General features: G+C 61.6%; 1 protein-coding gene across 1 annotated transcript in view; it reads left to right on the top strand.

Annotated features, from left to right (window-relative positions):
- The first annotated feature begins 17,856 nt into the window (after positions 1-17,856).
- The window catches only part of Ncor2 (nuclear receptor corepressor 2), a 105,984-nt gene continuing 98,160 nt past the window's right edge, over positions 17,857-25,680 (top strand). The window contains 1 exon segment of the mRNA XM_048343127.1: positions 17,857-18,070. The gene's annotated coding sequence lies outside the window, so the exon portion shown is untranslated.

The raw sequence follows: 25,680 nt of genomic DNA, 5'->3' as shown, positions 1-25,680 counted from the left end.
CTGCTGGGATCCTCTGAGCCGTGCCCACCCCCCCACCCCCCGTCCTTCTCTTCCAGACTTCAGGTCTTTAGGAATGCAACCTGAACAGTTTGCCAGAGCCCCAACAGAAGCCAGGACCCCTGACCAGGCCGCGGGCAGGGCTTCTCCACACTCACAAGCCCTTCCCGAACCCTTCCTAAATCCAGCCCAAGGACTGAGCTGCTGCTACGGCCCGGGCTGCAAGCCCAAGAGGCCTCCTGGAGGAGGCGGCCTCTGCCCAGCCATGTCAACTGGCCTCTGAGATCCTGAGACCACCCTTCATTTTCAAACGTCCCCAAAGCTTCCCCTTGCCACCCTGGTGTGCTCTCTCTCTCTCTCTCCCTCCCTCCCTCCCTCTCTCTCTCTCTCTCTCTCTCTCTTTCACACACACACACACACACACACACACACACACACACACACACACACACACGGAGCCCAGGCTGAGCAACACACCAGTGATCAAGGTCACAGCCTCATCCCCCGTGCCCCTGCTCACTCCCCCACTCGCCCCCCCTTGGGGAACTAGACTCAGGGCTTCTGGCCATCTGTCTGAAAACAATAAGAAACGCCAGCACTGGCAGCACTGCAGGGCTGGGCCATGCAGGAGGTGGGGGTGGAGCCGTGGGGGTCATAAATCCAGAAGGTTCCCAGCTGAATCAGCCTTCCTGTCCGCAGGCCAAGAAAAATCCTCCTCCCTGGCCACCCCGGAAAGCAGCTAGCTTCCTGGCAGCTTCTCCCCAGCAGGCCCAGCGGTGGAGGCCTCTGCACAGGCCGGGCTCCGCTGGGGGGCGGCCGGGCACATCTGGCTGCTGGGCAGGGCAGGGGGGGCAAGGCAGAGGATGCAGGCTACCCCACGTCCTTCTTCACCCTTCAGGCTGGGACTGCAGGGAGGAGGCCAGCGGCCAGCAGGGCTGGCTGGGGGCACGGGGGCGAGGGGCCTCAGGCAGCTGGGGTGGGGACAGGACCCCCACCCTGCTGCCTGACCCCGCTGTCTTCCCCATGGGCCTCTGGCCCCTTGAACGAAGGCGCCTCCTTCATCCACATGCCTGGCTCACTGAGCTGTTTTTCTCTTTTGTTAATTTGAATAAGTTGCTTGTGAATAAAAAAAAAAGCCACACACACACACACATATACACACACACACACACACACACACAAAATCGAGAGGTTATAGAGACGAATCTACCTTCAGCATCTTTTCAGGAGACCAGGAGGCGTCTGGCAGGGCCTCCTGCAGGGCCAAGGTCAGCCAGGGCGAAGGTCAGCTGGGGCCGAGGGAGAGGGGCGCCCCCCCCCCCCGCACCTGGGCTCACCTGGGGGACAGAGGCAAGACCCCTAAACCAGTGCTGGGACAAGCGCCACCAAGGGGTGGGGGCTCTGCTGTTTCACAGAGGGGCAGGAATAGTGATAATGGTGGGTGGTCTTGGAGGTGAAGACCCCAGGCTCTTGGCACCTCAGAATTGAGTGAAGCCAGGCACCAGTGGCTCACGCCTGTAATCCTCGCAACTCAGGAGGCTGAGATCTGAGGATTGAGGTTCAAAGCCAGTCCAGGCAGCAAAATTCATGAGACTCTTATCTTACCTCCAATAAACTCAGAAAAAGCCAGAAGTGGTCCTGTGGCTCAAGCGGTAGAGTGCTAGCCTTGAACACAGAGATGCTCAGGGGCAGAGCCCAGGCCCTGCATTCAAACCCCAGGACTGGCAAAAGAAAAAGAGTAAAGACGCATTCAGTGGTAAGGTGGCAAAGTGAGGATCTTAAGGGAGAGAGCACCTGTTGGTGGTGCCACGGTCCCTCAGTTTGTTTAGTACTACCCTGCGAGTCTCCCCGCCTCCCCGCCAGAGAAGTCCACACCCCAACTGTCCCCCACAGAGGACACCTGGGAGGGTGACACAGGACTCCTGTGCCCCCAGGCCAGGAAAGGCTGGTGTTCAGCTAACCGGCCTCCACAGGAGAGAGCCAGGCTGGAGGAAGGTGGTCCAGCTGAAATGGGAAGCAGCAGGGTCCTGAGGCCAGGACTGTTTGATCCAAGGAGCAGCAGGGAAAAGCTGGTGTGGCCATAGGAGGTGTGAGGGGGAGCCCAGGCTTCTGTAGGGCCTGGGCGGCTGGGGCAGTCTGGGCAGGGGCTCCCCAAAGGGAATCCTGCCAGCAAACCTTGCAGCTTCCCAAAGGAGAATGCCAGGTGGCTTGTCCTAGACCTTCTGCCCCTCCTGGCCCAGGCTTGGGGTGTCTCCGTGGGGTTCCCTGGGGTGGTGCCCCCTGGTGGCCAGGTCTCAGTGCCCACCCTCACACCCCTCGCCTAGCACCTCCTGGGGCCCGACTGTAAGGTGGGCCTTGAGCTAGGGAAGTCATGGAGGGCAAACCCTGTGCCAGGCAGCCACCTCTGCGTGGGGGGCTGTGGCACCTTCAGCCATGTCCTTTCAGGGCATGGAGGTAGGGGACTCCAAGACCAGCCTTCTAGCAGACAAGGGTGGGGGCTCTCCAGGGCTCCCCAGGAGGGAGGCAGGTATCTATAAGAAGGGGTGCTGTGGGCCATTATCGGGGCACACAAGATGGAAGGAGGAAAGGGGCAGGAGAACAGGTCCCCAAGCATGGTCAGGGTCCCGACATCAACCCCCCCCCCCCCATGGAGGCCTTGGGCCGGCAGGTCCCAGCATCTCTCCAGCGGCCATCAGCGGTCACGGCCCCATGGTGGATGGGAACACTGAGGCTCTGTCTCCCAGGCTGCGAGGGCGTTCTGGGCACAGAGCTGAGCTGGGTGGGGCATGGCTGCTGCTCCCAGTCCTGATCCTGTTCCCTCCTCCATAAAATGGGGACGGCAGCATCCAGGTGACCCTAGGATGAGGGGAGAGCTGGCCCACGGGCTGGGAGTCACCCCTGCCATGGTACCCACCTTTACTCCAGGCCTCAGAAGCCCTACTGTGTGCCACCCCCACATCCTCGCCTCCTGTAAGCCCTTGGCAGCTCAGCAGGGCGCACACGCACACACATACACTCCCCGAGCCCCGAACACAGGGCCTCTTGGTGCCAAGCTGCCACAGCCCCGGGCAGACTGGGGCGAAGCTGAAGTTCAACAGCAGACACGCTTTGCCCCAGGTCTGCAGGCTGAACTAGGGGTGCCTGCACTGTGAGGCTCTGGTGGGTGCCTTCTCCTGGCCTGTGTGCAGAGGCCCCTGCAGCGCGGGCCTCCTTCCCTTCTAGGGGAGCCCCTGTGGCCTCCCAGAGCTCCACCCCTAACACTGACATTTTGGGAGTCCCAAGCCTTCAGCCCCTGGCACACTGTTTGAGCTTGCTCTGCAGATGGGTGCGTGGCATCCTGGGAGGGAGCCCCGGGGGGGCCACAGCTGCTTTGGTGAGGACCCCACTTTGTTACTCAGTGGTAGACAGAGTCTGTGGCCTCCCCCACACTTCTAGCACTGAGCTCCCCCTGTACCAAGAAACCCCAGTTCCGGGTCCCCCAGGGCCGGCCACCAAGACACAGGAGTTGGTGGAAGCTGGTGGTTAGTCCCTTGGCCTGGTGAGACATGGCCACCCCCTTGCTCCCCACTTGTTCTGAGCCTGAGCCCCTTGGGAGTCTTAGCAGGTAAGTTCACTTTGGCATCTACCTTGCAGGTGCCTGGGCTTATATAGGGAATGGCTAACAGAGGGGGGAGTTTTGCTCCTGGGTCACCCACAGCCCGCTGCCTACCCCCATGTCTGGCTTTGAATTTGGGGGAGCCGGGGGAGATGATGGGCCCCAGACTTGGCACCTGAGTGGGTCCCTGTGTCATTTCTGGGAGCCCCCCCCCCACAGCTAGCAGTTTGGACCCCACTTCTGTGGTTTGCAGCCAGTGGTTTCTGATAGCGATGCAGATTCTGACAAGGTTTTGCATTCAGATTCAACAACTACTTCCTTCCATTGGGCATACAGTTGGCACTCAATAAGGCAAGCATGAGGAGGCACTCCCCTGGGTTCTGCAGGAGCCCTGGCACCCGGCAGCTGGGTCTGGCCTTGGGCGTTTCTCTCACAAGTGTTTCTGAAGTTATCCCGGCCCCCTCTTTCCCACACCCTGCTCAGCACAGCGAATGCTTCTCCTTCTTTGCTTTTGGTGATTTTTTTTTCCTTCCTGCTGGACGAACATCTGCCCTGTGGCACCAGAAATCGTAGGCGGTCCCTTGCCCTTAAGGAGCAAGACCTAAATCCCTTCTCTACTTCCTGCACTTAAGGAAGTGAGTTTTCCTGCTAGCCCAGGCAGTACTCAAGCTCTCTGGGGCTGACTAGTGATGTCTGCCCTGGGCAGCATCAGTGCTCTATCTGTGGGGGAGGCTTGTTTGGGGACAGGATTCTGCCCAGAGCAGCTTCCCTCTGCTGGGGCCCAGGAGCTGGGAGGTGAGGCTAGACTGGCTGTGCATGGCTGCTGTCCCAAGGCTGGACATTCCAGGTGACAGAAGACCTTGGAACTGCAGAAGACTGGCCTATTCCTAGGGAAGCAGAAGGAAGATAGGGTAGGAGGTGGCCCACCAGGCCTGGGCCCCCCACAGTCCTGCACAGAGGGATGGGGGCCATGCTGCTGTGCGCTCATCTCCTTGTTCCAATTATGTCGAGAGAGTCATTATAATTTTATGTTTTCTAGATTAACACTTTTGCTCAAGGGCAGAGTAATTAGCAAGCGGCTGGGAGTTTATAGCTTTGCTGGCAGACTGGGGTGGGGGGGGCGTGTTTCTGAGCAAATCTTGGGAAAGTCCTGAGTATGAGGGAAGGGGGGACACAGCAGGTGAGGCTCAGGGCAGTCTCTTGTCCCCATCACACCCATCCTGTGCCTCCGCCGTGGATTTGTCTTTCCTCCCTCTTCTCTCCAACAGCCCTGCACCCTTCCAGGGGCTCCTGAGGGCACTGAGTCACTGGATTGTCCAGGGTCATCTCCTGAGCCTTAGTGTAATGACGTGGTGAAGCCCTGGGGCAGGGGAGCAGGTTCCACCCCCGCCTTCCTCTGAAAGCGTTGATGAGGGCAGAATGGTGCTGGGGATGGAACCCAGGGCCTGGCACAGATCGACAGCGCTTGAATGCTGAGCCATCCTCAGCCTTCCTGGCCTTCATGGTGCTGCCATTGCCTCCAGACTCCCTAGGCTCTCTGGGTATGGGCTGCCACACTGTGAGGGACAAGCTGAGCCCCGCCAGGGAGGCCAGAGCACCAGCTCTCCAGAGGACATGGAGACGCCCAGCCTGCAGTCTGTTGGGTCTCATGTCTCTGGAAAGGGACAGCCCTGCTGACCACAGCCACCCACAGAGTGGGCTCCCAGTCACTTCTGGGGAGTCCAAGGCCGGCAGAGCTGCAAGGCCAACCATGACCTCGGCTCTCCAGCTGTTTGTGGGTCGCAGGAGTGGAGGTGCTGCTCTGAGCAGATGCTCACTGGGAGGGAGGAGGGGGAAGAGGGACACCCCAGCCATTGCAGACAGATGTCCCACCCAAGGTCGTGGCAGTCAGAGCCCTTGAAAAGGTCAGCTGGCCAGAAATGACTCAGACAGAGCCTCTGGGAAAGGGCCACCAGCTCGTGGAGCGGCACTGATTAACCTCTTGCTGTGTACAGCACTTGCCAGCATCCCATAATGTGCATACTGACATCCCATAATGCACATGCTGGCATCCCATAGTCCACATGTCAGCATCCCACAATGCACCAGGCCAGCATCCCATAGCGCACAAGGCCGGCATCCCATAGTGCACCAGGCCAGCATCCCATAGTGCACCAGGCCGGCATCCCATAGTGCACAAGGCCGGCATCCCATAGTGCACAAGGCCGGCATCCCATAGTGCACAGGCCGGCATCCCATAGTGCACAAGGCCGGCATCCCATAGTGCACAAGGCCGGCATCCCATAGTGCACAAGGCCGGCATCCCATAGTGCACAAGGCCGGCATCCCATAGTGCACAAGGCCGGCATCCCATAGTGCACAAGGCCGGCATCCCATAGTGCACCAGGCCGGCATCCCATAGTGCACCAGGCTGGCATCCCATAGTGCACAAGGCCAGCATCCCATAGTGCACCAGGTTGGTATCCCATAGTGCACCAGGCCAGCATCCCATAGTGCACGTGCCTGCATCCCATGAGGCACAGACCGCACACCAGGAGCCTGGCAGAGGGCATAGTCACCATCGGTCCACCAGCTGGTAAACTTGGGTGGCGGGGGGCGGAGGTGACGCCGCACAGCCTCCCAGGCAGCTCTGGCATCTAGGGCTAGGCGTGATGGCTCCCAGCCTTTGTTGCCAGGTGTGGAAAAGCAGGCCTAAGAAACACTAAGAATCCACCCGGCTGCATGTAACAAAACCCGAGCCAGTAGCGGCTGATTCCCTGTTGGCGTGAGAGGCTTGGGGCGTTGGCAAAGTCAGGCTGGTTCACTAATTGCTCGATATCCTGGTGCAGATTGAGCAGCTGTGCCAGTCCCAGCCCTCTCCTCATGACGGCGGCAGGGCCCTGGCGCCATGGGTTTGGGCGTCCTGGGAGTCTGCGGTTATGCTAGCAGATGGGTCACCCTACGGTCTGAGGAACTGCGCACTCCCAGGACCAGGTGAGCGGCCGCCCGGGGCCATTGCAGACGAGGCCATGCAGGCTCCCTGTGGCGGGCAGAGGCCCAAGCAAGCTGTGGCCCATCTCACCGGCATCTGGCACTGACAGCGCAGGCAGAACTCCAGCCTGGCTCTGCCTCGGCTTCTTCATACAGGCCTTGCAGGCCTTCCCAGGCACAAACAAGGCAGGACACTGGCTTCCTCTCGCACCTGTGGTGGCCTTTGTGCATGTGGGTTCCTGGTGGCTCCCTGTTGCTATGGCGAGGGGTGCCCTCTTCCCTCAGTGACAATCACCACCTTGTGGGTGCTGGGACTGCAGCCAGCACAGCCCAAGGGCAGAGGCATTCTGCCCCTATCAGCTCTGCACGCCCCACCAGCCAGCCAGAGCCCAGTGCCTTTGCCCTGGTCTGCAGCTTTTGAGGGAGGGGGGCAAGAGCATGGGCATCCCCTCCAGAGCCATCCCCTGGGGCACTGTGCAGGGAGAGGCCAGGCAGGGGAGAGAGGGTCTCAGCCTGGCTGCCTCTGTGTCCAGCCACATGACCTGGAAAACATGCATCTCAGTGCCTCTCATTCAGTCTGGTTCAGGGATCACTTATTCACTCAACAAACAACCGCTGACTACAGCTGAGACATGGCACCCCATTTTGTGCCTGTCAGCTTTGGGGAAGCAGTGGCCGTGAGCCACATTTATTCCTGTCCAAGGTGGAAAGGGCTCTGTGGACATGAGAGACTCAGTGAGAAGAGGCTGCCTGCTCCTTTGGTGGCTGGCTACTCCGTGCCTCAGTTTCCACATCAGGCATGCAGAGCTGTACTATTCCAATGGGGCACAGACCCAGTGTGACCTGAGTCTAGCCCCAAACAGTGTTTTGGCAGGGGACCATGGGACTGTCTTTCCCAGGCAGGTGGCCCCCACTGCTTGCCTTCCCCTCACCTCCCTCAGCCTCTGTCTGTGCAGGCAGGGGTCAGGGGGACCATCTCAGGGTCTAGCCTTAGCCCCCGGCTCCCAGATCCAGAGGCAGCAGGAGCCAGCTTGGTATTCTGGCTAATGCTGGGCTTCTGTCTGACTCTCCCTCCATCCGGCCTGGCCAGGCCCTTGGTGCCCTCCTTCTGGGGTGGATACTGAGGGTTTATCTTGGGAGAATTATTTTGAGAAGCCCTGAAATGGAAGCTCCAGCCCTAGGAATGTTCCAGAAATGAGAAATGCTGCTTCCCTAATTAAGGAAGGCAGGCAGGCAGGAAGGCCTTTGGAGAGGACATAGTTGGGGGGGTCATCTGACTACCATTCAAATTCTGCCTTTCACTTTGGGGTGATCTGGAGCAGGTTCCCTGACCCCTGCCTCAGTTTCCCTATCTTGCTGGCATGTTTCAGTCATCAGCCGATGTTGGCCATGTCTGTGTTGTTGTGACAGTTGATGCTGTTAGAACAGGAGGGCAGGGCCCTGCCAGGTACCCTGGCAGGAAGATGGGAACAGCAGACCGTGAGCTGACTGTGGCACTTGCTGGGTCTTGGGATGCCTGTGCCCCACGGGGACGCACCTAGTGGAGCTCTGTACTTGGGGGGATTCTGCAGCTGAGTCTAAGTTCAGTGGAAAAGGTGATCATGGTGCTAATAGTGCTGCCTAAGTTCTGTGAGGATGCTCATTGATTAGTGTTGCCTGAGTTCAGTGAGAGGGATGATCATAATTGATTAGAGATGCCTGATTCTAGTGGACCCAATGGCTATGGTTGATTAGTGCTGTCTGAATTCAGTGATGGGGGTGGGGATGATTATGATCAATTGGTGATGCCTGAGTTCAGTGGGAAGGATGATCATGGTGGATTGGATTAGTGATGCCTGCCCTGAGCATGGGTCCGGAGCCTAGGTCGAGCATGGGTCAGGAGCACTGGCCTGGCAAGCCGTGGGCTTCCTGTCCCTGGGCTGCCTAATGTCTTCGGAGTGGGTGGAGGGCAGTGACTGTTGATCAGGATGTACATCAGGACCTTTTAGTAAGGATTTGGTAAGTGTATGCTTCTTGGCTTTGCTCTGACCTGAAGTGCTGGGAGAGGGGCGAGGCCACATTTAAAACTCTCTAGGGGATTCCGATATCCTTGACTGTGAAGCTTGCCCACTGGGAAAGAGGGGGTCCCCAGCCCAAGCCTGGGGCCCCCTACAAACAGCCTGGCCGTGGGGACAGCTGGAGAAAGAACATGGCTCCAGAGATACAGATTCCTGAGGGCCATAGGGAACCTGGCAGCCCCCAGCCTGCCCCAGGACGGGGAGGCCCAGCAGCTCCTCCCCTAGAGAGGAGGGAGAACCCCACCCTGCACACTTGTAACCTCCCCCTTCCCTCTGCTTCCTGTACTCCTCAGACATCACACACACGCACACACATGCACACGTGCACACATGCACATACACCATATGCACACATGCATGCACGCTCACACCCACACCACACATGCACGCACACATCAAACATGCACACGCTTGCACATATAGCACATGCACACCCTGCACACACATGCATACACACATCATACATATGTACACACATGCATTCATACACTCGCACCTGCACCACACACACATCCACACCTACCCATACCACACACACCATACATACGCACACACATACATTGACACGCACACACACCACACAAATGCACCCACACCACACCCACATCATACTTATGCACACATACATTCTCACACACACACACATACACAGGAGGATGCATGACCATAACATGACCCGGCTTCCATAAGAGGGCAGCATCAGCACACGGAGCCAGTGGGCCAGGGACTCTGGTGGTCCCCGGGATGGCTGCCACTCTGTGTTGTCTTTGGCCCTCTACATGGGGTGGGGGCTCCCCTACCACCCCTATCCTCAGCCTCCCCAACCCTAGGCACCTGCCCCAGGAGGGAAGGCGGGTCCCCTGGAAGCTTCCAGGATGGACTCCCAAACAGGCCCCCTGACGCGGCCCCACACCCAGGCCCAGAAGGGTACTGGGCCGGCGGCTCAGCCTGTTTCTTAGCTACTCAGGGTGGCTGAGATCTGAGGATCAGAACCAAAGCCAGGGCAGGCAGAGATCCAGGAGCCTCTTATCTCCAGCTAACCAGTAGGGGCTGGAAAAGCTGGGAGGGGAGGTGTGTGTGTGGAGAGAGAGTGAGAGAGAGCGCTCCAAAGGCAGGCAGCCAAGTGTCCCATTCACTGGGTCCAGCCAGCGAGCTGGCCACAGGGCTATGTGGGGCAGAGTGTTCCAGGTGGTCAGAAAGCTTGTGCTAAGGCCCTGGGGTGAACCGGCCCGCAGGCCCAGGTAGTAGGAGCTGGGGATGGCTGGGGAGGGGAGGGTCTGGCGTCTGTGGGCAGAGCCCAGGGCAGGGCCATTGGGGAGGCAGGAGCTGCAAATGGCCGCCTCTGCCCCACCTTCCTGGCGCTGTCCTGAGCCTGCCTGGTGATTTCTCCTCACTCCCAGGTCCCTGCGGCCTCCTTTGAAGCGTCAGCCAGCTGCCTGGGTCAACCTGTTCCCAGCCTGGCCCCCGGGGCCTCCTGGGGCTGCCGCCCAGGGGCTCTGGGAACTCTGGTTTGGCTCCTGACCTGGCAGGCCTCACCAGAAGCTAAGTTACATTTTCAAATGGTACCATGCAGAGGACACATTTGCCCCATGCAGAAGCACCCCAGCAACCTGTCCCTGGGGGCCTCAGGGGTCCCCAAAGGCCCAACCCCACACCTGAGCAGCTGCAATCTGGCAGAGGAAGGAGGATCATGAGTTCCAGGTCAACCTGGGCGATGAGGCAAGGCCCTGTCGCAAAGAACCAAACAACCAAAGAAGGGGCCCCTCCCTAGAGCACAAGGCCCTGCCGGAGTCGCTGGCCTGGAAAATACTCTATGGAGCCCACACCCCCAGGCCAGCCCAAGGAAGGCCCCCCACTAGCTGTGTGCTCCCGGCCACTCCCAGTCATCAGATAGCAGGACCTGGACGCAGGAGAAGCTGGCATAGAAAACAGGGCTGAGAAGGTGTCACTTGCTGGGGTGTGACTGCCCACTGCGCCCTTCTCTGACCTGGAACCTTCCTGAGAGCAGTCGCCCACCCAGAGCTGCAGGCCTTGAGTTCAAACCCAGCACTGCAGAGGCCAAAACAACCTAAATACAGTTAAATAAGCATGAAAATTTTCCTTTTGAAATGATCAACCTTTGAGAGTCCGTTGAACTGGGCACTGGTGGCTCACGCTTCTGATCCTAGCTACTCAGGAGGCTGAAATCTGAGGACGTGGTTTGAAGCCAGCCTGGGGCAAAACAGTCTTATCTCCAATGAACCACCATAAAACTGGAAGTGGCGCTGTGGTTCAAAGTGCTAGAACACTAGCTTTGAGCAAAATTGCTCAGGGACAGCACCTAGGCCCCAAGTTCATGCCCTACAAACCAACAACAAAAAAGAATCTGCTGAGTGGCCTGGCGCTGGTGGCTCACACCTGTAATCCTGGCTGATCAGGAGGCTGAGATCTGAGGACTGAGGCAGCAAAATCCATGAGACTCCCATCTCCCGTTAACCCCCAATAAACCCCAAATGGAGCTGTGGCTCAAGTGCTAGAGCACTAGCCCTGAGCAAAAAAAAAAAAAAATCTCAGAGACAGATCTGAACAAAACAAAAGAGCAAAACAAAAGAAAAACAACCCTTCTAATTTCCCCAAGTGGATTTGAAATGACTAACACACCGCAGTGAACTCAGGAAGAGTGATGGAGGCAGGAGAGGTGAGTGGCGGCTCCCGGCCTGGTGTCTCGTGCTGGATGCCAGCAGGAAGAACGGCAGGGAGAACCCTGAGCAACGATGCAGCTCTGCCTTGGCCACAGAGGACAAATGCCCCGCCCCCTGGCCCCCAGCAGTCTGGAGCCCTGCTCTGCTCTAGGAGAGAATTGAGTTCGTGGTTGGCCAGGAGACAGTAAAAGAGCAGCCAGGAGAATTCGCTGGGAAGGGAAGTAATAGGACCCCAAGATGGGTGACGGCCCTGATTTTTCCAAAAGGGAAAATAACATAGGTTCTGGAATTCCCCGGCTAGGGGCCATGGGACAGTCACACAGATGGTTCACAAAACCACCTCACGTCAGCTAATAGCCTCCTGTGTTTAGGGGAGCCCACCGGAGAGGGCTAGGTGGCTCCTTTGTCCCCGCCCTGCTGAAGGAGCTGCTGAAACACAGCTTCATGATCTCAATAGTGGGGTTTCCATCCCTCCCTCTCTTTGTTATTTGCCTCAAGTTTTCTGTCTACATTCTGTGGTGCTCTAGCAGACTGTGCCTAAACCCCAAGCATGTTTAGGTAATTTCCCTAATAATTGTTTGTCTGCCCATCAGCTGCTTGGCTATATCTTAATAACTCATATTAGTCAGCAATCTTTTTGGCATGGGAAAGAAGTCCAATTCAAATAGCCTGAAGAGAAATGTCTGGGCTATTATGCTTTCAGGTATGGCTGGATCTAGGCGCTTAAATGTTACCATGGGGAGTATGTATGCTGCTGTATGTCTGACCTGCTTTCTGTGGTATTGATTTCATTCTAAGTATGGATTTCCTCAAGTGGAGGAACTGTCTGGCTGCCTCTTATCACCTTGGCAACCTCTGAGCCAGTCCCTGAGGGTTTGTGGGGTTAGGTCATTCCCACCCTTGGAGACAGGTAGGAAAGGAAGGGCTGGCACCGGGCTGAGGGAGGGGGGGAGAGGGGGAGGGGGGGAACCTGGAGAAGCCGGAGCTGGGGCAGGAGGGTGTGGGTGTGGCCCTGGCAAAGCTCTGCCCACAGTGGGTGTGGCAAAAGGCACCACCGGGATGTGGGTGTGTCGGTGAAATGACCCTGCCTGTCTAGAAGTGAGTTCCAGAGACTTCAGAACCTTGGGGGTGCAGGAGAGACCTGGGCTCCAGGGAAGGCAGCCGTGGCTGGACAGATGGGACCAGGACAGCCCCACCCCAGCGCTGCGGCCTCCTCTGCCCCATGAACCAGGGCCATGAAAGCTGCTCTTCTCCCCAATGCAGGAACTAAAGGCTGTGTCTGGGGTCAGGCAGTGATGCCGGCCCCAGGAGCAGCCGCTGCAGGGCTGGCGTCAGAGCCAGGCCCCCACAGGGCTGCTCCGGAGGTGAGGGGGGCTGTGCCCTGGGGTGCTGTCCTCCCCAGCGTCTGTCCTGAGCCAGCAGCAGTGTGTACAGTACTTGACTGCTGTACTTTCAGGAGCTTTCGGTTGAAGGTTATCTTCTTTCTACCTGTTCAGAAAACGGGGATGTTCCAGAATCTCCGTAAAACGAGCCCTCTGAGCCTGGTGTTACTGGCCTGAGGCCCATTCCGTGCCCTGGCTCCCCACTGCAGGCCCGCCCGCGGGGCCTGGGGGACTTACACCACAGAGCCCTTTGCGTCCCTTGTCCGGGGAGTGGCAGCTCGTTCTTGTTCTGGGCTGTTCAGGGCTCCCTGGGCTGTCACCTCCATCCATGCTGACAGGCGTCTGAGGAGTTTCCGTCTGAGGGTAATGAACAACCCTCTGTGACCTTCTTGTCCCCTGCCGTCAGTGGCAGATGGGCAGGCTCCTGGAGGGGGTTATGCCTGGCTGGAACCATTGGCTCCTAGCGCAAGCCTGTTGGTCAGGGATGGCTGGGATTATAGGCAAGCACCACCATGTCCAGCCCTCACTGTGGTTTAGATTTGCATTCTTTTACTTGTTCCTGTTTGTTAGCATGTGTGTAAGGCCATTTTCACAATCAGCAGCCAGCCGGCTGGCTGAGCCTCCCGTCCTGACCCATGGCAGCTGGTAGAAGTGAGTCCTGCCGCCCGCCCCCCCCCCATCCCAGCCAAGTGCCTGGCAGACACCCAGCTCTGAACACTTAGGTTGTTTCTGGCCTGGCCAAGTCTTCACTACTAGGGACAGTCCCCAGCACTGACCGTCCCTCCCTCGCTGTGCCCGAGATGGCTTGAGCCGTCACCCTCCCGAACCACAGTCTTCTGCAGTCCAGGCCAGGGAAGAAGAGTTTGCGCTGTGGCCTGTTGGGGGAGGGGTGGCAGTGCAAAGCCTGATGGTGCAAAGGCCCTGTGGTGGCCTTGCAGGTCTATCAAGCATGCTGGTGATTGGTTCTGCTGGGGCACGGCTTGCTGGGGCAGGAACCTGGGTGGCTTTCCCCACCCCTGCTCCCCACTGCCCCCTCCCCACCTTCTTTTCCTCGTTTCCAACTCAGTCTGGGAAGCTGCTGCCTGGTGGGGGTGCGGGTGCAGCAGGCTTGGACAGCAAGGGTGCAGCTCAGTGCTGAGCCAGGCCCTCGCGTGGGTGTGGGGCTACCTGCAGGAGGCGCCGGCCTGCAGCCCTCCCTGTGGGTGAGGGAAGAGGCGAAGCCAGCCTGGGCAAGGGGCCTGTCATCTCCGGGCCGGCACGCGGGGCACAGGGGCTCACACCTGGAATCTGGGCTTCTCAGCAGAGTCTGAGGATCGCAGTTGGAAGCCAGGCATGACATGCCTCTGCTCTCCAACGAACCAGCAAATGCTGCAAGTGAAGCATTGCTGTGGCTCAAGTGGTAGAACACCAGCTTTGCGTGAAAAAGCTAAAGGACAGTGTCCAGGCCATGAGTTCAAGCCCCAATGCTGGCATGTGTGTGCACCTGTGCATGCGTGCACATGCACACACGTGAGGCCGTCCCAGCACTGACAAAGGGGGTCCTGGGGCCCCCTCCACTGGGCCTGGCCAGACTAATCCACATATGTCCAGTGGCTAAACCAGCGGTCACATAGGGATGGTTGGATTTCAACCCAGCTCCTTCCCGCTCTCTCCCTTTCGAGGACCCAGGGCCCCTAGCCCCTGATCACACCTCTGTGTGGGCAGCACCCCTGCTCTGCTGGAGGGCAGGGGGTCACCCCGAGTCCAACTCCTCCCTTCGGGTCTGCAGCCAGGCTGGGCCTGAGCTCTGAGATCAGGAGGTGGTTAGTCAGGGCTCTGCAGGAGCATGTTGGCCATTTGTTCTGCCTCCAGGCGCGCTGGGGCTGCCGGGCCACCCAGGGGCTAATTCCTGACATTCTTGGAGTCTGAGAAAAAGTGGCGTAAAGATTCCGGAAGGATGGAGACAGGGACTGTCTGGAATCTCCATGGCCCAGATGTGCACGCAAGGCCACTTCGTCCAGATGTCCAGAGTGGAGGAGGAATTTTCATTATTCATCCTTAAACAACCCCCAGGGGTGGCCAGAGCAAGTCTCCTCTCCCCTGGCTCCTCTCTCCCAGGCCCCTGGGGCCGGCCGGCTCCTCCTGTCTTCTCTCATCCCCACCTCGGCCCCCGACCTCCCCCTCCACTCCTCTCCTGGGGACCTCACTGCTGTTCCCCACCGTACTGGGCACCGGCTTACCCCAGGGCCTTTGCATCCACTCCCCACTCTCTGGATCTCCTGATTTCTTTCTTTCTCAGAGAGCCTGGCCTGCTCCAGGCTCCACGTGAGGCGCATTTATTTACATTTAAATCCGCCCTGCGAATGAACAGCCAGGCAGTGGCTGATCGCTGGCCCAGAGCGCAAGTCAATGCGTCTTCCATCCCCAGCCCCGCAGGACGGGACAGACACAAAGCTCTGCCTCTCCAGCCCCTGGGGTTTGCCCATCTGTCTCCTTCACCAAGGGAAGGCCCTCGCACACAGTAGGTGCTCTGGACGGAATGGATGGCCTTCTGGAAGAATCTGTGCATGCGCTGGCACTTGTAAGCTTATTTTCCTCCCATGTCGGCATGAGAGGCACTGTGGCAGTACCGGGGAGCGGCTTCAGCACGCAGAGCAGGACGCCTGCGGCTGGCTATGACCCTGCTGCTCAGGGTTGCTCCGTTGTCCAGGGACCCTCTCCCCATGACTGTCTGAGGGCACAGATGCCAGCAGCTGACCTGCTCCCCCCTCCTCTCAGCTTCTGCTCCGCTTGCAGCCCTGTTGGCAAGTGAGGTGGGCGGGGAAGAGAGACTTGGTGGCCTGCAGCAGCGAGGTGTGGCAGGGACAGGCCTGACCGGGTTTGCTGTGCCCAGTACCTGGTCCTGGCTGTGAGGGAGCCTGCCCCTGGTGTGGCCTGGCCCTGCAGCCGCTGTGTGGGCGCAGGGCTGCGCCATGAACTCCGTTCCGCTGTGTGTGCCTCTGGGGTGCCAGGCCAGTCCAGACACAGGGCAGGGAACATGGCCTTGACAGCCGCCCACACTGCCGGCCCTGACTGTGGGCATGGCACCTCCCTCTTCTGGGACTGTCCAGGGTCTGTGGCTGCCTGTCTACTTCCTTTCCCTCTGCCACCTGATTTTGCTTCTTCTCAACACGTGTGTGTATATGGGGGTGGGGTGAGGCTTGACCTCAAGGCACTTCCCTTAGCTTTTTCACTCAGGGTTGGTGCTTTACTACTTGAGCAATAGCTCTACTTTTGGCTTTTTGGTGTTTCATTGGAGATAAGAATCCTATGCAATTTCCTGCCAGTCTGGCTTTGAATTGTTTTTGTAGGTTTTGGGGCTTGAACTCTGGGCCTGGGCGCTGTCCCTGAGCTCTTCAGCTCAAGGCTAGTGTTCTACCACTTTGAGCCGAAGCACCATTTCTGGAGCTTGCTTTGAACTGCAATCCTCCGATCTCAGCCTCCTGAGTAGCTGGGATTACAGGAGTGAGTCATGGTGTTCGGTCTCAACACGTTTTTTAAATCCAGTGCCTAGTATGTGCTAGGAATGCAGCGTCAAGCTGCACTGCATGCAGTTTGTCTGCTCCTCTGGAGTAACTCTGGGCTAAGGGGTGGGGGGGGGGGAGTCATGTGGGCAGAAGAGGGTCGGGGGCTGTGTTGCTGGCTGCTGCTGGTTTGTCTCCAGAGGGTCAGGCTGTGAGAAGCTCTCCAAGAAAGTGAAGATGAACTGGGATGTGTTGGCTCAGGTGCAGAGGTTCTAGGGCAGGGATGCAGGCTGAGTCAGTTTGGTTGGCCAAGGTCTTAGGAAGAAAAGGTTGGGGGCGGGGGGGGGGGGCAGGAGGCAGGAGGGAGGTAGTGGCAACAGCCTCAGCACTGAGTCTGGCCCTGTCTGGACCAGACATGGTGTCTGCCACACTCTTCCCTCCCAGATCCAGGTTGGCTTGGGTCATTCACACTGTCCACTGTTCAGGGGGCAACTTCCCAGCTCAGCCTCAGGCTTTGCCCTCATAAAATGTGTGCACATTAGTTCTCCCCTCTCCAGGGCTGGCTGAGAGGGCCTGAGCAGGCTCTTGGCAAGGATAGACTGACCATCTGTGAGGGGTGGGGGCATCGTGCCCGGCAGCTGTTAGAGTGGCTCTGCCCATCGCTGGTGGGCACACCTCTATAATCGGGGTGCCAGTCTGTGTGGACTCCATCTGGCTGATCCCTGCAGGGCCTGGGCTGGGGACGTCAGGTGGGTCAGGCTCTGAACTTCCCTGGGACTCAGTTTCCCCCCTGTAATGCAGGCCCCTGTGGTTATGCAGGGGGCTGGCCTTGGTTCCCCAGGCCCATGAGGGCAGTGTCCTCCCGAGTCATGGCTGGAGAGAGGGCTGGTTCTCCCCGATTCCCCGGCTCTGTTGTGACTCGGGACTTCTAGGGGACCCAGATGATGACTGCGGCGGTGGGGGTTCCGGGTACCCGCGGGACCGGCCGAGCCCGCCCCCGGTCGCTGTCCGGGAGAAACAACTGTGCGGACCAATGCCCCAACGCCCCCGGGCCGACTCCAGGGGGTCCAGCGGGGAGAGTGGCGCGGGGCCGGGGGGGCGCCCGCGGCCTGGCCTTTCTGCCTGCCGAGCGCGGGCGCGGCGGGTGGGCTGAGCCCTGCGGGAGAGGCCCGCGGCCCGCGGCGAGGGCAGGTGGTGGCGAACCGAATCTGCTGACGCGCCGCTCCAAAAAAGGCAAGTGGAGCTGAAAAACTCCCGACTCCCGTCCCGGGGGATCGGCCGGGGGCCCGGGGCGGCCGCGGGGTCCAGGGCGGCCAGGCCTCCCGCCGTGCCGGGCCGCCCCGCGCGGCGGCCGGGGTCCCGGGGCTCCCCGCAGGGCCCAGGCGGGGGCCCTGGGCCAGGCCGGCGTCCGGGCGCGGGAACGCGCGGTCCTTCGTGGGGTCCGCGCCGGGAGGTGGGAGGCCTCGGCGCGGCCATTCCGCGGACCGCCTCCTCCTCCCGCGGCGGCCAGAGTCCCACGCGGCGGGCGCGCGCGGGCCCGGAAGGCGGCGCGGGCCCTTTAAGGCGCCGGGGGCGGCGCGGCGCGGCGGGCGGGGAGCGGAGCCGCCGCCTCCCGCCCCGCCCCCTCCGCCCGCCGCCGCCGCCGCCGCCGCCGCCGCCGCTGCCGCCGCCGCCGGGAGCGCGAGTGGCCGCTGCACTCCGTCCGCGCCCTGCGCCCCGCCGCGCCCCGCCGCGAGCCCCAAGTTGCGGGCCGGGGACCCCGGGCCGGCGCCCCTCGCCTAGCGGGCGGCGGCGGAGACCGCGTCCGCCCCAGGCCGGGCCCGCCGTGACCCCGGCCCCGCCGATCGGCCCCGCCGCCGGCCGGACGCCCCGCGGCCCCCGCGCGCCCCGAGCCGCCGTCCGCGAGGTGAGTCGGGCCGGGACCGGGGCGCGGGCAGCTTCCGGCGGCGGCGGCGGCGCACGCGGCGCGGGGGAGGGGCGGGAACTTGGGGAACTCCGGGCGGGGGACCGGCGGGGGCACCGGCCGGCCCGCCCGCCCCGCGCCCCGACCCGCCGGGCGCCGCGGGGGCCCCGCGCGCGGCCTCGGCCCTCCCCGGCGGCGGGGGCTCGCGCCGGCCAGCGGGGCGGGGAGGCCTCGGGGCCCGCGCGGCGCGGGGCGCGGGGCGCGGGGCTCGGGCCTGCGCCCCGCGGCGCCTCCCGGCCTGGCCGCGGATACTCGGGCGGCCGCTAGTTTTGAGAAGTTGCGATCGGGCCCCGGACCCCACCCGGGCCGCGGCGGCGGGGCCCGCGGGAAGCGGGGACGGGGCGGCCGGGCCCCGCCGGAGGCCCCGCCGCGGGGAGGGCGGGGCGGGGCGGGGCGCGCGGGGACCCCACCCCCTCGGCCGTCGTGTTCACCCGCCTGCGGGGCACCGGGTCCCCTCCCCGCCGCGCGCCCTCCCGCCCGCCCGCCGCGGCGCCCGCGGACCGGAGCCCGCCGCCTCTTCCGCCGCCGCGCCCGCGGGTGAGCACCGCTCCGTTCTGGCGCTCGCTCTCCGGGGGAGGAGGGGGGCAGGGCAGGGCGGGGGGGGGTGCGCGTCGCCGGCCCCGTGGGCCTGGCCCGCCGCGGCCCCTGCCCGGCGTGCGGGGACGCCCGGCCGGCTCTGCACTTCGTGGGTGGCTTTCTTCCTTTCTTTTAAAAAGATGCGGATGAGGAAGGCGGCGCAGGCGGGGAGGCAGGCCGGCTCGCAGGCCCGCAGCCTCCCTCCGGCCCCCGGGTTCGAGTCCGGCCTGGCCGCCGCTGACCCGGTGACCCCCCGGCGGTGACTCGGGCCTCGCGCCGTTGGGGTGGGGGTGGGGGGACGCGGCCCTGCGGCCCGTGGCGAGACAGCGCCCGCGGGCCCATGGCTGCGGCCTGCTCTTGGGGTCCTGGCCCTCACCCCTAACCTGACGTGGCGTCCGGGGAGGACCCTGCTTGGTCAGGCCGCTGCCCGCCCGCCCGCACACAGACCTGTCTCCTGGTGAGAGTGAGGGAAGCGGGCCGGGCCGCGGGGTGCCTGGCCCCCGAGCGCGGCGTCTTCCCGCAGAGCCTCGCCGGCGGCTAGGGATCAATGCTATTGACAACCACGGTGTGCTAATGATCTGCCGGCTGGGGCGCACCCTCCCCCTCGGGGACAGCCCGATCCTGCCCCCCAATTACTATTCCATTCACCCCCTAGAGGTTTCCCAGAGCTCCGCAAACATGGGGGTGCTTGCTCCTGGGCGCTGGGACTGGCTGCATCCTACCTTGGGATTGCAGGGACCTCCGGAGCCCCAGCCAAGCCCGCCGCCCCTCCCTGACCCTCCCCACAGGTGAAAGAGTTGGTGCTTGCTGGAAGTGAGGGCAGCTCCCGGAAGGGCTCCGTGCCTGCCTGAGGACACCCCCCCCCCCCATCCTTCTCCCTTCCTGGCAAGCCCTGCCTGCTGTGCGTTTTCTGTTCCACATCTAAAACCCCAAACAGCAGCCTCCCTGGCCACAGCTGCTTGGGAGGGGGGGGAGGGGCGGTCACCTACGGGGCTGCCCACCACCCAGGTGTCCAGGGCATGGCCAGGAGGGACGGTCAACATTGGGAGCCAGGTGGAGGGACAGCTGGGAGGCCCAGGTCCCCAGTGACCCCTGTATGTCCAGTTGGGCTGGGGAAGGGTGGGCCTCCCTAGTGGAGGCTTGGAGGCTGCTTTCCCACCTGCCCAGGTGAGGGGCCCGCGGCACTGAGGGGCAGCTGCCGCACTGCTGGTGCCTCTGGGCACTGGCCACCTGCTCCCGCTGAGCTAGCACCATCACTTGCCACTCTGTGCGTGTCGCTGTCACGCCACTTCCCTCAGGCTGCCCAGGTGCCAGTGGAAGTGCGTGTGCCCTTGGGCTCCTCCCCCCCTTGAATTGCGGGCAGGGGGGAGCCGGGGGAACCATCCCCTGGGCCAGGGGAAGGAGACCCACCCTCTCCCTGGCTCCTGCAGGGGCTGCAGGGCCAGCAGGGCCAGCGCCAGTGCTGGCATCTCTTTGAAGTCTCATTTTTATCTTAAACATTCACACACATTTGCCATTTGCCTTGGTGACAGGGCTGTGTTTATTTTGCAATGAAAACATGGCTTTGAATTATTTATTTAGCATGGTGTCTCACTGGGGCCACCCGCTGTGCTGGGGACTAGGAAATCTTTGGCCCTGGGCTTGACCCCAGAGGGCCCCCTCACCCGCAGCCACGGATGGAACCCCTTCTGCTGGATGCCACAGGTCAGAGGGGAGGTCCCCAAGGTCACGGGAGCAGGGTAGGGGGGTTGTGCCTCACCGAGGACGCAGTTTTGCAGGTTGTGCTGAGGGTCCTGGGCTCTGTGCTGCTCCGTGCTGCGTGAGGCCGGGAGCTGGAGGCCGTGGTGACCCCTGTGTCTCATGCAGGAGGTGGGATGGGATCTGGCTGACTCTTGGCGAGGTTTTCTTTTGAGCTCTTCAGTGTTGGCCTGGTCTCTTTCCTTCCTTGCTGGGCTGCAGAGCGGCCAGCACCTTCCCAATGGCTTTAATGAATGTGTGCCTATCTTGTTTTCTTCTTTCCTCTGGCTCCTAGGAAGCCCAGAGGCAGCTCTGTAGTGTGCCTTTCATAGGGCCTGATCTCCATGTTTGGGTTTTTACCTTCTTCACTTGATTTTACGTTAGTTGGTGATTTTCCCTTTACCGGGAGTTGGAGTCCCTGTGAATTCTTGAGCCTGGCCAGAGCTGGGGGTGAGGCAGGGCAGGGCGGAGGGGAGCAGGGCGGTCTCTGTGCTGTCCCTGGCCTGTGGGGGCGTTGCTCTCCCCAAGTGTGCATTCTGTGGGGGTGTAGGGCACCTAGGAGCTGCCGTGCCAGCTTCCTGAGCTCTGCTCCGGGCCTGGGGGTATGTGTGTGTGTGTGTGTGTGTGTGCTGTGTGTCCCGGGCCTGCAGTCCCTGGGGCCCACAGTCCCTGGGGTCAGCCTGTCCCTGGGTGAGGCTGGGCTGCAGAGGACTTGTTCCGCCTGCCCTGCCTGTTTGAAGCGGCTCCCTGCCTGTGTCCCCTGCAGGCAGCCAGCACATCGGTAGGGGTGACTCCTGACTATGTCTGAGCATCTGGGGGGGGGGAGCTGCTGCCTTTCCCTCTTTCCTCCTCCCCCCCCCATCATGGGGGAGGTGTGGCCTGGCAGGTCTGGGAGGCCGGCCTGGGAGGTCTGCTGGGGGCTCCGTCCATCTGCATGCTGGGCTCTGGAGCGCTGTGGGCACAGCCTGTGGTCACAGTGGCTGACAGGTGAGCTTGCTGGTGGGGGCCATGCGGGGCAGCCGTGAGGCCTGGAGGGAGATGCTCCTCAGGCTCTGGGGACCGGGGCCATGTGGCTGGTGCCGTGGCTCCCTGTGCCGCCCAGGCCCTTGCGGGGGGCTGGGTTCCTCCATAATGATCCGTAGCCACCGTCACCGACACAGGCCCAGGGCAGGCCTAGTCAGGTGGAAGGGACCCCACCCGTGTTCATGTGCTTCAAAATGGGGCCTTTGTGTGTGTCACTGGTTTTGAAGAAGCCGGGAGCTAAAGTAGGGCGTTCTCCAGGGCTAGGAAAGGAGACACACGGATGTGGACTCTGGGAGGCAGGGCCACCATGCCAGCAGCTGTGCGGAGATGGAGCGCAGAGTGTTCCACATGTTTCGTAGCTGCAGCTGGGAGCGGGAGAGACTCCTGGCTGGGCCCTGCCTCGAGATGGACCAGCCCTGAGCCGGGTACCCGGGCCACCCCTGTAATCCCAGCACTGGGAGGATCACAGGCTCCAGGTTAACCTGGGTCTATGCAGCGAGACCCTAACCCAACAAACCAAAGCCCAAACTAAACCCCAGCCAGGAGGGACTCAGCCCCACATAGCTCAGGGGGCCAGGAAAGCCTGCGCTTCCAGCTACTTCTGGTAATCACGGCAGCACCTGCCCCAGGGCCTTTGCGCTTGCTTTGCCTGGACTGTGCTTCTCCAGACTCTGTGGGGCCAGTCCCCTCGGGTCCTTTGCTTCATTTGCCATGCCTGCTCTGCCTCCTCCCGCTGCTCAGCCTGCTGTCTCCTGGCCTTGGCTGCTAGGTCTGCCAGTGGCTGCCGCCACTGCTGGAAGGAGCTTTGTTCCCGCTCCGTGTCTGGGGATCACTGGACCTGGTGCTGATCTGGGCTGCCCACTGGCCCTGTGTCTCTGACTCCTTTGTCCTCGCCTGTCATCCCTCTGTTTCCTCAGGGTCCTGGTGACAGGGCCACCCTTCCTGTCTCCCTCCGTGGCTGGGGTCAGTCCTGGGTCCCACACCATGCCCAGGCTCACGGCTGTGGCCCGATCTGCTGTGCGAGAGGCTGACCCGGTCTCCTCTCCTGGCTCACTCCACTATAAATAGAAGCTGAGTCCCCTGGCACTGGCTCCTGCTGCTGCCCGCGCCGCCGCAGCCCGGTGGGAGCAGAGGTGGAAGCAGGTGAACAGCCGGTGCTGCTTTGCAGGTTTGCTGTGTGACCTTCAGGCCCCTGTTGCCCTCTCTGTGCTCAGGCTCCCTGGCTAGGCTCCAGGCTCTGTTCGATGTGCTGTCAAGAGCAGCTCTGCGGTGAAGAAGGGGTGTGGCTGGAGAGGGTGCTGTCTGGAGGGGGGTGGGTGGAGGAGCACCCTGTGAGGTTCCAGGGGACTGGGTGGGCAGCTGGAGGTCCACAGCTGGGCTGCTGGGGGCTCCCTGCGGGACCCCTGGAGGCAGAGTGGGCTGTGGTGGGCCAGCAGAGCCGCTCCGACCCAGAGGCGCTTCTTGGGGTCTGGTGAGTCCCACCCTTGGTGGCCAATGTCGCTGATTCTCAGCCCCCCTTCCCCCTCTGGGGGGCACTGGCGCCTGGGGGTTCATCAACCATGTGGAGGTGCCAGCCTTCCCTGAACATGGCTGACCCACCGGTTCTATCCATCCATGAGGTACTTTGCTCGGTAGCGTTCAGGGCCTTGTGCTTTCATGGCCTCCTGCCGACTGCTCTAGGTGACCGGAAGCGAGGGTGTTGGCCCAGCCGGACAGGAGGCCTGGGTCTTCCTGGGGTAGTTTCCGCTTTCCCCTTCCCCTTCCTCTCACCTAGTCCTTCCCCCTTCCCCTCCCACTGGTAGTGGGGCTTGAACTCAGGGCCTGGGCATTGCCCTGTGGCTTTTTTTTTTTTTTTTTGGCCAGTCCTGGGCCTTGGACTCAGGGCCTGAGCACTGTCCCTGGCTTCCTTTTGCTCAAGGCTAGCACTCTGCCACTTGAGCCACAGCGCCACTTCTGGTCGTTTTCTGTATATGTGGTGCTGGGGAATTGAACCCAGGGCTTCGTGTGTATGAGGCAAGCACTCTTGCCACTAGGCCATATTCCCAGCCCGCCCTGTGGCTTTTTTGCTCAAGGCTAGATCACAGATCTCAGCCTCCTGAGTAGCTGGATTACAGGCATGAGCCCTAGCATCCAGCTCAGAGGTTGGGAGAACAGGCCGGGCACTGCCTCCAATGGCGAGTTATCGCATGTTGTGGCAGGAGGATTCCTGCGGTCTGGTCCAGTGGGCAGGAGCTGGAGGCCATCCTGCAGTCTGTTGGGCTCAGGCAGAGGCAGGAGGTCCGGTCCGAGGCTGCAGACTGCAGCTCTTGGCCTTGGAGGAGGAAGCTGAGGGAGGCCAGTTCCCCAGCGTCCTAGAGGCTCCCTCCCTGCACTCTTGGGGTGTGTGGGGTCCCCCACTGTGGCTGTGGGTCCCTGTGTCCCGAGAGGCTCCTGTGTGGCTGCTGCCCACGGATGGTGGCTGGACCCCTGAGGGCCAGAGGCCGCTGCTTCGCAGTGTGTGGCGCAGGCTGTCCCCTCGTGGGCTGTCCCCTCGATGCTGTGGGTGAGCCACTTGGACACACGTTTGCAGCTAGGCATGAAGGCCCCTGTGGCCGCCATGCAGGGACCCTGCCACCAGCCAGGGCTGCAAGGTCATCCTGGCCACAGCATGGGTGGCCCTTCTCGAAATCCAGGTGAGCACTGGCTGTGTTTACCTTTGCCGTGCCCAGCCGGTGCAGACTGCACCGTGAGACCTGGATCTGTGGCTTAAGTGGTAGAGCTCTAGACTTGAGTAGACTGCACCATGGCCCCCGTGCCTCCTGCCAGGCCTTCCCTCCCCCTGGGCCTCCTCCTGGGCCTCGTCCCCCTCCTCCTGGGCCTCGTCCCCGTCCTCCTGAGCCTCGTCCACCCCCCTCCTGGGCCTTGTCCCCACTCCTCCTGGGCCTTGTCCCCCTCCTCCTGAGCCTCGTCCACCCCCCTCCTGGGCCTCGTTCCCCCTCCTCGTGGGCCTGGTCCCTCCCCCCTCTTGGGCCTTGTCCCCCACCACTTCTGGGCCTCGTTACCCTCCTCCTGGGCCTCATCCCGCCCTCCTGGGCCCCGTCCCCCCCACCCCCCTGGCCTCATCCCTCCTCCTCCTGGGCCTCATCCCCCCCCCCCCCCCGGCCTTGTCCCCCCCTCCTGGGCCTTGACCCCTTCTCATCCTGGGTCTCGTCCCTCCTCCTCCTGGGCCTCCTTCCCCTCTCCTGGGCCTCGTCTCCCCCTCCTCCTGGGCTTGTCCCCCCGCCTTGGGATTTGTCCCGCCCCCATCCTTGGCCCCGTCCTCCACTTCTCCTGGGCCTCCCTCGGGCCTCCTCCTCCCCTCCTTCTCCTGGGCCTCATCTCCCCCATCCTCCCTCCCCACTTTCTGAAGGCTCTGTGGATTTTATTGCCCTATTTGCAGATTCCGATTCCATCTTTTCAGGTGCCTTCACTATTTTCTCATGTTCCACATGCCCCACTTGCCATTTTTTGCGTTGGTATTGGGGGAGATCAAGGCTCATCCTGCCTCAGTTTCCCCATGTGGGACGGGGTTGTCTTCAGGTTACACGTGGCCTGAGGGGTAGGGTTGCTTGCCATTTCCTTCCCAGGCCTCAGTTTCCCCTCCCACCCCTCCTCTCTGGCCCTTGTTTGCTCTTGTTTTGTGAGGGTGAGCAGGGACTTCTGAGATAGAAGGTGGGAGGAGCCCCCACCACACCCGGGTTCTGGAGTGTTCTCCCCCACCCTGGGAGGCTCCTGTTGCTGTACCGGGGAGTGAGGAGGAAGTGCATGGACCTCTGCATGGCTCACGCTGGACTTGCGCTTTCAGTCTGCACTTGCTCACAGGATGGGCCGGCTCAGAGGCCCAGAGAGGTCGGCTGACATGCCCAGCCCAGCACAGCACAGCGTCCACAGCCCCACCAGATGCCTGGCATGGGCTTGGAAAGCCCCCTCTGCCCCGTGGCACCACAGCAATCCCATCTCAGTCCTGACTTGACCCCGCCTGCATATGGGGGTGACGGGCGCAAGCCAGGGCGGGGGCAGGCACCGTGCAAAGGCCAGGATAACTACAGGGCCTTTCCACTTGCCCTGCCACCCGACGATGCCTTTCCCGGAGCCTGGCTTGGGTCAGATCCCTCCATACTGGTTACTTTGTAAAATAGTATCTTTCATTCATTTTAGGGCTTAAACTCAGAGCCTAGGCACTGCCCCTAAATTGTTTT

The sequence above is a fragment of the Perognathus longimembris genome, chromosome 3 (genome assembly GCF_023159225.1).
Source record: "Perognathus longimembris pacificus isolate PPM17 chromosome 3, ASM2315922v1, whole genome shotgun sequence".
In the NCBI taxonomy this organism is placed as follows: Eukaryota; Metazoa; Chordata; class Mammalia; order Rodentia; family Heteromyidae; genus Perognathus; species Perognathus longimembris.
This window is presented reverse-complemented; position numbering and strand designations above follow the sequence as displayed.